Raw genomic sequence first — 12599 nt, forward strand, 5'->3', positions numbered from 1 at the left:
CTTTCACTTTCTATAGGCCATTTCTTGGGTTTGAGAGCATCCTCTCTTGGGCGTGCATCTCCTGAGGTGTTGGTTGGGTTGTCACTCTATAAATTTTAGGGTGCAAGATAAAGCTTGTAAAGATTCAAGGCTAGTATTCACTTGAATGTCCTGATGTTGCTGCCTCAATGTCAAATATTCGTAGGATGGGAGGCAAAAATTTTCAAAAATGTGAGAGGATATTAAAATTTTTAACCATCATGATGTTCCCCCTTCAATGATTCTCATCAATAAAATTGGATATACCTATTTCCCTTAAGCAAGTGCAATGTGCTCCAAAGTTGTTCAACTCCAGTAATGAACTCCTAATAGCCTTTTCCCTTAAGGAAATTCGTCATTCTAAACTTCCATGCTTGGAAGTTGTTCTTGTTAAGCTTTTCAATGACAATTTGTGAAAGAGCATCAGCCGCCATTACAGAACACTGCAAAATATTCTATCACTGCAAAAAAACACAACTTCTGCCTCACAAGGGAAAATTTGCAAAACTGACGAAAGTGGTATTTGACCACACAGTCACTTCCTAGTGATGATTATGCATCAACAGGCAATAAGAATGATTTTGTCACTCCCAATATCTCTGCTCACAGGCATACGATGTAATTTTTGCGATAACTTTTCACCGACCTATAGAACAATGGTCGCACATAAAAAACAGGGCACTTTCGTGAGTGCCTGTGAAAAACTTCCACCACCAAAATGGGCCCCGAAATAGCATATACTGCCCTCTTACCACACCGTCAAGGGCGTCCCAATCTGAGACAATGCACTCTTACACTTTTCGGCTGTGCTACTTGCAAAGATTTGCTCCCAAACTCAAAAAAAAAGGAAAGAAACAATGATCCTCTTACTAGGACACCGCGAACTTGGTTTGCTTTCTTGAGCTCCTTACTATGAACCGAGCTCTAATACCATGTGAAGAGAGTGGGAGAGAAGGAAGGAGTCTCACTTGTAGCTTTCTCACATACACAATGGGGGAATATGCACAAAGGTGGAGGCTGAAATAGTTTTTCTCTTCTTAGTTATGAAAGCCAAAAGAAGTCTAAGTACAAAAGAATAGGTGAACCCTATATGTGGGTCTCAAACCAAACTCAACTAACTAAGGTGGCATACTAACTGAGCCACTAACTAGAGTACATAAAGATAGCTATCACCGAGCTATTATTCATGGGCGGTGTACCAACCGCATTTGCAACTAACAAGTCGGTGACATAAATGCACAACGGTCACCCTGGCATATCATGAGTGGAGCTCGATATCTCAACCCTCGTTCCCTAAGAATAGTTTAGAAAATATAACTAAAGCTTGATTATAAAAATCAAAAGGAAGATGATTGAGAACAAGGAGGATCAGAGACTTACACATGGGGGTGCAACTTCCATCCAATCAACTATAGTTGCCTCCTCCTTCATTCAACTTCTAAAAAAGGGAATACATGTCATTGCTCCATGCAAAGTCCATTTCATCTCCTCTCACAAACAACCAATCGCTATTTTCTTATGAGTCCAAATAAAAAAAATTAGATGAAGTGCTATGAGCAAAGCAATGTATTCAAACCAAACTAAAATTACAAAAGAAGTACGTAGCATAAATACTTACAATCCGCAACATGGTATTTGGACCTCCCATTGATCTTGAGGTGTGAAGAAGCTCTCTTTTATACAGGTGGGTTTGTGTCGGTTTTTCCTACCCTTTTTCTTTTTTAGTTCTCCTTCCAAAGCCTGGATGGCCACTCCCAATCATTTGGGTTTACATGTTTGGGCTTTTCCTTGCCTTCCCTCTATGCATCCCATACCTCTAATAGATAATGTTTTAATATTTCACCCATGCGATGTTTTATCCCTTTTTTAGAGAACTCGTGTGACAAGGAGGTACAAGATACTCCTTCATAAGTGTTTCCATGATGTAATCTTTCTTCTGGTGAGGTTGCTTTTGCCAAGGGTGCTTTGGCCAAGGATCCACGATATCTTAGTTAAAGACCATGCTCATTATTTGCCTCATGCGAGACATGGCTCTTGCTAGAAGGGTGTGGGTTGGGCTATGATACCAAGATGGTGTCTAAGTGGCTCTTGAATCTAATGGATGGCTCTTACAGTAACAAAGGTAATAGATGGCATGGAGATGGGTTGTTGAGATAGGTTCATATGTGTGGACTCCAATATAGTCATCGCTTTATTCTCCTTTCATTTCTTCTCTTGTGGTTTTTAAGAAAAATTATTTTCTTTTCTTTTGTAGGCATCCATCTCAAACCCTAATTCAGCTTGTCTACCCCTACATAGCTAAGAAGTGTATAATGTTTTTATTTGTGGTTTACATAGGTATAGATGATCAGTATTATTTTATTTAGGTAAGAAACTATTTTCTTTTTCTCTCATTAGTTGATGTTACATTTTTTAATGGCCATTTGTAATGCCTTAAACATTGGCAAATGAGATGGGATAGGGATTGAGGTCTATATGGAGCAGCCACCAGGTTATGTTCATGCTGTTCATCCTGAGTTTGTTTGTAGATTGAAGAAAGCCTTGTATGGCTTGAAGCAAGCACCCAGAGCATGGTCTGACAAGATAGGACAGTATCTTTTCACTATTGGCTTTCAGATTTCCAAGGTAGATTTCTCACTTTATGTGAGAAAAACAGAGAAAGGTATTATTCTGCTTGTCATTTATGTTGATGATTTGATCATCACAGGTGATAGTGATGAAGATATCCTTCATGTGAAAATGCTATTGAAGTAGAAGTTTGAGATGAAGGATTTGGGAGAGTTGTGTCACTTCTTGGGCATTGAGGTGATTAGATCCACAAGTGGGATATGGCTCTTGCAGAGGCAGTATGGATTGGACATGCTATCCAAATATGGGATGACAGGCTGTAAGCCTATTTCAGTTCCTTTGGAGTAGAATGTGAAGCTGAGCACAGATGCAGGTGAGCTTCTGGAAGACCCTACTATGTACAGACGCATAGTAGGAAGTTTGATTTATATGACTATTACCAGGCCAGATTTGAGCTATGTTGTTGGCTTGGTAAGTCAGTTTATGTAGGCTCCAAGAAACTGCATTTGGATGCGACTAGACGCATATTGAGGTATGTGAAGTCCACATTGCAGTATGGACTATTTTATGAGACTGGGGTTTAGAGATGCTGATTGGGATCGTAGTATTTCTGATAGATGATCTACAAGTGGATATATGTTCTCTTTTGGAAGCACTGCAGTCACTTGTAGCAACAAGAAACAACCTACAGTTGCCTTGTTGAGCACAAAGGCTGAGTACAGGGGTGCAGCAATGGCTGCATGTGAGGGAGCTTGGCTGCATAAACTACTTTATGATATGCATCACTCTATAGATGGGCCAGTTGTCATTTATTGTGACAACATGAGTAGTATACACTTGGCAAATAACCCATCTATCATGCTAGAACAAAGCATATTAAGATGCATTATCACTATGTGTGGGAGAAGGTTCTAGTAGGTTTTACCAATCTAGTTTATGTCAGCACAGAGGATCAGGTAGCTAACATATTCACGAAGGCATTGGGTATAGAGAAGCTGTGCAAGTTCATAGACCTACTTGGTGTGTAGGAATTGGGATTGAGCTCAAGGGGGAGTGTTGAGATATCGAGCTCCACTTGTGATATGCCAGGGTGACCGTTGTGCATTTATGTCACTGACTTGTTAGCTGCAGATGTAGTTGGTACACCGCTCATGAATAAGAGCTAGATGACATCTATCTTTATGTACTCTAGTTAGTGGCTCAGTTAGTATGCCACCTTAGCTAGCTGAGTTTGGTTTGAGACCCACATATAGGGTTCACCTACTTTTTTGTACTTAGAGTTCTTTTGGCTTTCACAACTAAGAAGAGGAAAACTCTTTTCAGCCTCCACCTTTGTGTATATTCCCCCATTGTGTATGTGAGAAAGCTGTACGTGAGAATCCTTCCTTCTCTCCCACTCTCTTCACACCGAGTGAGGACACAAGCAAGGGCTTGAGGTTCAGAGTTGCATGCGAGGGTTTTGGTGAGGGAGGAGGTGATGGAAGAGATCCAGAAGATGAGGATAAGGATCAGAAGGATGAGGAGGAAGATTATAGATTTATTAGCTTAGATATATCCTATGATCTTATACATAGCCATCTTTCAACCATTTTGCCATCTTGTACATAAGCCATCTTGTATTTTTGTACTACTCTCTTTTGAAGGGAACTTTTGTAATACATTATGTCATATTTATTTAGAATTTTTGCTATTGTCTGGCTCTTTTTTGGCATGTACATATTCATATTTGGACAACCCTCTTTTGAAGGGAACTATGATATGATAGTTTTTAATTGTATTGGGAAGAATGGGACTAAAACAAGCCCTATTTTGCCCATAAAGTTTTTTTATACAAAGACAATGTCGCTGTTTACCAATAGGCATACCGGCAGACACATTGATTCCTTGGAAGCTATAGCAAAATAGTATTGCCACTGCACCACTATTTTTTCATCTTTTAAGAAAAGGCGAAAGTAGTATGGAGCACTATGACAAGGCTATGACCTATTAGGGCATCACTACCTTTTGGTATGAAAGGTAGAATAAAGCTTTTCCAATCATACATTCTTTTGACCATGGAGCATACTATACCTTCTTTGCAGCCACCAACTTCCCTCGCACATTTTCTTATCAAGTCATCCATCGTCTCCATGTCCTTATGTTTTAACTCTCTTGAGACTGTGCTAAAAATCTAATCGATATCCTCGTGTATGACCAACCAACAAAAAAACCCAACTTCAATATGAGTGAAGATTTAATGAGCAATTAGCATTGAGCAATATGCAAACAACATTACATTCTTATTCTCTCAAGCACAATTGTCTGCCTATATTCTCAAATTTGTTAGTAGGTGAACTCTTTTTGCATGTACAATGTGAATTGCCTTCATAATAAATGTTACAACTTATGCAAAGAATCAACCAAGAATGATTAAAAGGGTCGCACACATCAAACTTGCACTGAAGTATGCTACAACTCACCAATGCAATGCCAACAAGAATGAGGACATGACTATGGAGTGTTGGGAGACTCTACCCAGGGATCCTCTGACTAATTCACCTCATACATTTGGAAATATATCAAGTTCAATTTGATATGTAGGAGATGTCCATGATGCATTACTTGGTCATTGCAATCTCATTCCCCTCTCATGCATATCAATCCTCTTGCACAAGCTCATACCCTGCTCATTCATCTCAATGCTATTGCACAAGCTCTTTTTGCAAGGCTTCAATTGACTATGATGTAAAAATCTTTTGAAAATCTTAAAGATACCATACATACATGCATGCATGCATGCATATATATGTGCATATGTACATATGTATGTGCATACCTTGCATACATGCATACACACACACATAAATCCATACATACATATTGTCAAGTTGATGTCCATAGATATACTAATGCTAAGGAAAGGATAGAATAGGCAATTACAAGATCAGACAATGAAGACAAGGTAGGCTTCTTGGAAGAAGCTCTATCCCTCAAACATTACCTCACTATGGTAGCTACTAAATTCAAAACAATCAAAAGCATGCTTCTTGCTTATGAGCATAAGAAGAGGCCTATGCAAGTAATGGAGTGCTTTGTGACTCATGCTGGAGCAAAGAAGTATGGGGTGTAAGTTACATAGTTTATATATTTCAAGTATGTACTTTTTTAGCTGCAAGGCATTCATATAATTCTCACAAAAAAATACTTTTTTCTCACAAGAAACTCTTATGTTTTTCCTAGTTATCATCATGCTTTCTATTGCAAATTTATGGATGAAGTTGTTGGAAGAGACGCATGTGATAAAATTTATGTTGTGAAGAGTGTAATCAAGAAATGGAATTCATTTTTATCCCCTTATATAGCATGCATTGTAACGTTTGATATTGTAAGAGGTTGTGTTAGATTTCATAAGAATATTGGAGCCATCATAAGTCTATAATGCATGTGTTTCTGCTAGCATTAGTAGGAAAGAGTGCCTAGCTCACTTAAGGTCATGGTCTAAACAACTGATTGTTATTAATAGCCAAAATATGTTAGGTTAGTAAGGAAGAAGATGAATTTGGCTATCTAGAAATTGCTATTTAGATTCTTGCACATGATACATACCATGTGTTGGGAACCACAAATAAGGTAAGAGGCCAAGACAAGAGAAGAAAAATGTGCAAGCCACTAAGAAGACAAAATAAAAAATGAAAAAAACCAACAAGATGACACAAACAAGACAAAGTAAAGACCAAGTACATTCTAGTACATGGAGTTTAATATTGTTATTTTAGATGTACATAAGGTCCAAGATGCAATGGTATAGTTTTATAATATGAAAGTAAGGAGTAAGTATAATTTCTCTTCTTTTGTTGAGGTGAATGTGTAGTGTTTGGTGGTGACTCACTTGTCGTGGGGATCTAGCCAATATCACGATGAGGTACCCCCTCCAAACGACTCTATGTAATGAGTAATGCATGCAAATGTTGTCTGCTAGTGTCACTCTAGTGACTCTTGCTAGTTGCAACAATCATGAATCCATAAGAGAAGAAAGGGAAAGGAAGAGTGAGTATGAAAATAGAATATGTAAGGGAAGAAAACATGGCATCCATGAAAGGCATGAAGAGATAACAAGGGCAAACTTCAAGAGAAGAAGAGAGCTTGTATTCCAATGTGAGCCCACAACAAGTGAAGACCAACATCACCGTAACTTGGCCTTTTATAAATCCCTTTTGAAGGGAGGACAACACTATTCTCTCTCCACCACTCTCTTTCTTCATTCTTTACAACAATCATCTTGGGCCCAACTGGCTCCAAGGCACAATCCTAACTCTATGGACTTGCCATCATCCATCAAATGACATTGTCGATCAATGTGGTTAACATGCCCCTTTCCTATTCTCGATCCAATTCCATGGATTCTGCAAAGGTCATGGTTGTTGGAGGGTTGTTTGCTGAAGATCATTCTTGTTTTTCCTTTGTGAGAACCTTCCTTGGATACATTGCTTCATAGGGCTTCAGTGGATCCTTTGTAGTGGAGTTGTTGCTGTTGGTAGGATGGATATTGCATCTAGTGATGTGTTGGCTCCAACATTGGATTCCATTGTAATTGGCACTGCATGGGATAAGAGATTGCAATGGCTTGGAGCTACATATTTGTGACCTTTCAAACAAAGACGAAGAAGAAGAAAAATCTAAGTTGTAAGTTAATTGGAAGAAGCTATTAGTAGGGTTTGATGTAATAAGATCCTAGTGGTGTTAATGCTAGCGTAGTAAGTACTAGTGTATTATCATGCTCCTCCTCAAGTGAGTTGAGTGGGACTTATATTAGGTTCTCACCAAACTATATATTTGGCATGCCATGTTTGTATGCTCAAAGTTGTGCATGATAGGGAGGTAGCAAGCTAAGGGTGTCCACTTCCGAACCACTTTCGGGTGAGTGTGACACCCGCTCGAGTGAAAATACAAAGGTTTTGCTTTGGTCTGCAATACCTCGATCGAGGTATTATCTCCAATGAAAATCACACACGAGGACAACCGAGCCAAGCCAATACCTCGATCGAGGTCCTGGACTTTTTTCACTGAACCGAGCCTATACCTCGATCGAGGTCTCCTGGCATGCCACCTATACCTCGTTCGAGGTATCGTGGCATTCCAGCTATACCTCAATCGAGGTATTATGGCAAGTCCACATACTTGATCTCGATCGTGTCATATACCTCAATCGAGGTATGTGCCATCCGATAGGGCAATTGACATACCTCGATCGAGGTTTGCTGGACCGATGACTTGGTCGCATGTCCAATACGTCAATCGAGGTATGTGGCATCCACCTGGCTACTACTGACATACCTCGATCGAGGTATCGTGGTAGGTCCATACCTCGATCGAGGTAGATGGACCGATGTGTATGGGGCATGTCAAATACCTCGATCGAGGTATAGAGGTATGACGGAGCGATGTATATGTGGCATGTAAAATACCTCACGACCGACGGACAACGACGGAGATGGACGGAGCGAGAGGTTCCAGGTAAGGTTTTTTTTATGTAGCTTTTTTTTTTTGCGAAAATTTATTTAAATTTTAGTTTATAGGAATAATTATAAAATATTTCTAAATTTCAAATGCATTTTAAAGTTATTTTAATTTTTTTTTTGGAATTACGTAATTTTTTATTTAAAATGTGAAAATGTAAATATTTTATTTTTAAAAATCATCTTTATAAAAAAAAGAGATAAAAGTTATTTTTTAAATTAGTGCTATTTTTATTTAAATAAAAAACATTTAAATTTTATTTTTAAAAATGAACTTTTAAAAAAAAAGAAAATAAGAGTTTAAGGTAGCTTTTATGTTATGTAAGTTATTTAAGTTAGTGAAGTTTTTATTGAAATATCAAAAAGTATATAATTTGTTTTTTAAAATCATCTATTTAAAAAAATATATAACTGAAGTTTATAAATTACTGAAGTTTTGAATTAAATATAACGTTTAAATTTTGTTTTTAGAAATCATCTATTAAAAAAAAGAAAATAAGAGTTTAAAGTAGCTTTTATATTATTTTAGTTTATAGGAAAATGTAATCTAATTATAAAATATTTCAAAATTTTAAATGCATTTTAAATTTTTTTAAATAATTTTTTTAATTACGTAATTTTTTATTTAAAATGTAAAAATGTATATATTTTATTTTTTCAATTCATCTATTAAAAAAAGAGAGATTAAAGTAGGTTTTATGTTATTTTTCAAATTGGTGCTATTTTTATTTAAATAAAAAAATATTTAAATTTTAGTTTTAAAAATCATCTTTTAAAAACAAAAAAAAAAAAGAGTTTAAGGTAGCTTTTATGTTATTTAAGTTAGTGAAGTTTTTATTTAAATGTCAGAAGGTATATGTTTTGTTTTTGAAAATCATCTATTAAAGAAAAAAGAGATTAAAGTAGTTTGCATGTTATTTTTTAAATTAGTGAAGTTTTGAATTAAATATAACGTTTAAATTTTAGTTTATAGGAATATTTATAAAATATTTCTAAATTTTAAATGCATTTTAAAGTTTTTTAAAATTATTTTTGGAATTACGTAATTTTTTATTTAAAATGTGAAAATGTATATATTTTGTTTTTAAAATCATCTTTTAAAAAAAAGAGATTAAAGTTATTTTTTAAATTAGTGCTATTTTTTTTTTAAAAAAAACATTTAAATTTTATTTTTAAAAATGAACTTTAAAAAAAAAAGAAAATAAGAGTTTAAGGTAGCTTTTATGTTATGTAAGTTATTTAAGTTAGTGAAGTTTTTATTTAAATGTCAAAAAGTATATAATTTGTTTTTTAAAATCATCTATTAAAAAATATATATATAACTGAAGTTTATAAATAACTGAAGTTTTGAATTAAATATAACGTTTAAATTTTATTTTTAGAAATCATCTATTAAAAAAAAGAAAATAAGAGTTTAAAGTAGCTTTTATATTATTTTAGTTTATAGGAATATGTAATCTAATTATAAAATATTTCAAAATTTCAAATGCATTTTAAAGTTTTTTTAAATAATTTTTTTTAATTATGTAATTTTTTATTTAAAATATGAAAATATATATTTTTTATTTTTTAAATTCATCTATTTAAAAAAAGAGAGATTAAAGTAGGTTTTATGTTATTTTTCAAATTGGTGCTATTTTTATTTAAATAAAAAAACTTTTAAATTTTAGTCTTAAAAATCATCTTTTTTTTAAAAAAAAAATAAGAGTTTAAGGTAGCTTTCATGTTATTTAAGTTAGTGAAGTTTTTATTTAAATGTCAGAAAGTATATATTCAAATGCATTTTAAAGTTTTTTTAAATAATTTTTTTTAATTACGTAATTTTTTATTTAAAATATGAAAATGTATATACTTTGTTTTTTAAATTCATCTATTTAAAAAAAGAGAGATTAAAGTAGGTTTTATGTTATTTTTCAAATTGGTGCTATTTTTATTTAAACAAAAAAACGTTTAAATTTTAGTCTTAAAAATCATCTTTTTAAAAAAAAGAAAATAAGAGTTTAAGGTAGCTTTTATGTTATTTAAGTTAGTGAAGTTTTTATTTAAATGTCAGAAAGTATATATTTTGTTTTTTAAAATCATCTATTAAAAAAAAAAAGATTAAAGTAGTTTGCATGTTATTTTTTAAATTAGTGAAGTTTTGAATTAAATATAACGTTTAAATTTTGTTTTTAGAAATCATCTATTAAAAAAAAGAAATTATTGCGGTGTGCGTTTATCTATCTTTATGTGGAATATTATAGATTATATAGTTGGTTAAGAGTTGTTTCATAATTTAGGTAGAGTAAGTAGGCTGAGTTAACAAGCTAGAGCAAGATGATCTAGTTAAGGCCTACTCAAAAAGTTGTTTAGGGCTAGCTATTCCCAACTAGCTAGGAGCCAGTCATGCCAACCAATCATTCAACAGATGCTCCAAGTCAAGCAGTATAACCAGGGTTATCTCAATGACCATAACCTATCTCTATCCTATAAATATTGTCATTTCCTATATATTCTATACATTTCAAGATGCTATTCTACATTAGTTTGGCATATGTTTAGAGGTGCAATTTGACTTCCACTTGCAATTATTGAGAGGTGCATTTGTCCACCTTCATGTGGAATATTCTAGTATGCAAGTCTTGCCTTGGGTTATATCTTTCAAGTTAGCATCTATTCCTTGTAGTTTATTATAATGTATTGTACATAACATTTTCTTTCTATCACTCAGTATCTTTACATCTCTCTTCCAAAAATACACCTCTACTACATACTTTGACATGCTAGTAGAGCCCATGGTAGTGTAGAGCCTTGAAAAATGGAGGGAGCATCTAGAACAAAAGCTATTTGCTATTAATTACAGCAAGGGTGGGTAGTATAGACAAGGAGAATGAGCTTGAAGAAACCGACTTTCTAAAGTAAACAACTTGTAAATAATTGTAAATATGAATTAAATTTACAACATAGCACTGTTGTAGGCATAGCCACACATTTGGCCCATCTACCGGTAGGTGCATAGGATGATCCCAATGACATCCTAACTCATCAAGGAGTACATACAAATAGTTTTCATTACGTAAATAGATTATAAGTCATATTGAATAGAATATTATTTTCATTACCCAAATAGAATATTAATTTCCATGTGTTTTTTTTGTGCATGCGCTAGCCAGCGCACAGGTTTTGGCACCACTATTCATATGCAGATAGAGATTCTGAGAGTTGAGATGAAGGCACTGCAGGATGCTAGGGCACCCCCTCACTTGATTGCGAGTCTAGATTTAGTCATTGAGGCTCTAGGTCGATTGGACACAGTTGAGGACGTTGTGGATACCTTTCAGGCACAGGCTGAGGCAGAGATCACTGGTCATGGCTTGGATTGGAGAGCCATTCGAGAGTTGTTTGAGCATGAGTCACCTCACAGGCAGGCCTTAGAGGATATGTTTTTGGATGGTCACACTGAGGTGATGCGACCATGATCAGGGCTGCCCTTGCATATTTTACGTTGTAGGCACCACGTCATAGCAGCACACATCTATCCGAGATATCTCGCTGAGAATGGTGGTCGATTGCCTTACAACCGTCAGATAGCTAGGTCATTTGAAATGCAACTATACGCTGAGTTTGTGCTTGGTCATCGGGTAGATTACCTTAGTACCCATCTAGGATCAAGATCGAGACATGGTAGGATGGGGCATCAGGAGTGTCAGACTGCAGGTATTGGCATCGACGCGAGGCACCAGAGTTGCACACTATCCCTGCACCGGCATTGCGAGCTGTTGGAGGACGGATTAGGGGGGATGTTCATTCAGTGGCATCATCCTTGCACGACATGGTCTCTGCCCTATCGAGATCACTTTCGATTCCACCTCCCACATCTATGGAGCCTCCCACATCTACACCACCTCCCACATCTACACCGCCTCAACACGAGTTGGAGACTCGAGACGCATGAATTGCAGAGTTGGAGGCATTGTTGGCCGAGTCTAGGGACGAGGTTAGTTATTCTGATTATTTTAGTTTATTTTTTTGTTGCATGTTTTGAACTGAAGTTTTTTGGTTAATTCTCACCATGTACGCGACATGTTTGCATTGCAGGCACATCTATTGTGACTGGATATGGAGTCTCGTGTTCGACAGTTGGAGGTAGATTTGGAGGAGCAGAGGATTCGGACACGCATAGCATACCATTGTGCGGAGCACTATATTTTGCAGTTGAGACATATTAGTCGTGATCCATCTCGCCATAGGATCGACCCCAGCATGGCCCTATACCCTACTCCTCCTATAGATGTGCCGACTAGGACACCCATAGATGCACCAGTCATAGCCAAGCTTCCTACCGCCACTTGCGTCCTTTGCCACGAGGAGTTTGACACCATAGGGTGGTTTGGACTAGGGTGCAGCCACATCGCACATCTCCATTGCATGACCCGCCACACGGTGGCACAATCAGTGTGCCCTGTATGCTTTGCTGACATTGATGTGGCCACATACAGAGGACTAGGCATGGATGATCTGTATCTTGGTCATTGTCAG

The sequence above is a fragment of the Dipteris shenzhenensis genome, chromosome 2, assembly GCF_047967505.1.
Source record: "Dipteris shenzhenensis isolate YYH24624 ecotype China chromosome 2, Dip_SZ_1.0, whole genome shotgun sequence".
Lineage (NCBI taxonomy): Eukaryota > Viridiplantae > Streptophyta > Polypodiopsida > Gleicheniales > Dipteridaceae > Dipteris > Dipteris shenzhenensis.